We start from the raw sequence: 582 nt of genomic DNA on the forward strand, positions 1-582 counted from the left end.
GGAGACCCTGTGGGCAGTTCCCCTCTGTCCTCTAGGGGCGCTGTAGGTCAGAATGGCCTCCAAGGCAGTGGGTGTGGTTTTGTTTTTATTGAGACAAGACTGCCAGTCCTTGGACCTCCCTTGCTGTGCCTCGTGATAACACAGACGTGACCAAGCAGTCCTCACTCAGCCACGCCCACCTTGCACCCCTGAGGCGTGATGTAATCACGTCTCCCACCTGTACCACTCGGTCCCTCCCACGCCGTGGTAATGACACCTCATGGAAACCCATCTGGGACACTAGGTATGGTTTGAACCCTTTTTTTTCCTTTTTTATTGCAGTAAAAAATATATAGTAAACCATTTGGCATTGTAACCGATTTTAAGCCTACAATCCAAGGTCATTCATGACATTCACTGTGGTGGGCACCCCGCGCTGTGGCCCCAGCCCTCCACGGCAGCGCGAGTGCCTAGTGCAGGGCTCATCCAGGCTTGGGACCCAGGGCCGCGAGGGATGACGCATGTGGAGCCCAGGGCTGTGCAGGAGGCATTTGGCGAGGTCACAGCCTGGAGGCGAACAGCGCCTGGGCTCTGTACGGTGTG

The sequence above is a fragment of the Orycteropus afer genome, unplaced genomic scaffold (genome assembly GCF_000298275.1).
Source record: "Orycteropus afer afer isolate SDZICR_OR568_19922 unplaced genomic scaffold, OryAfe1.0 scaffold01193, whole genome shotgun sequence".
NCBI classification, from domain to species: Eukaryota; Metazoa; Chordata; class Mammalia; order Tubulidentata; family Orycteropodidae; genus Orycteropus; species Orycteropus afer.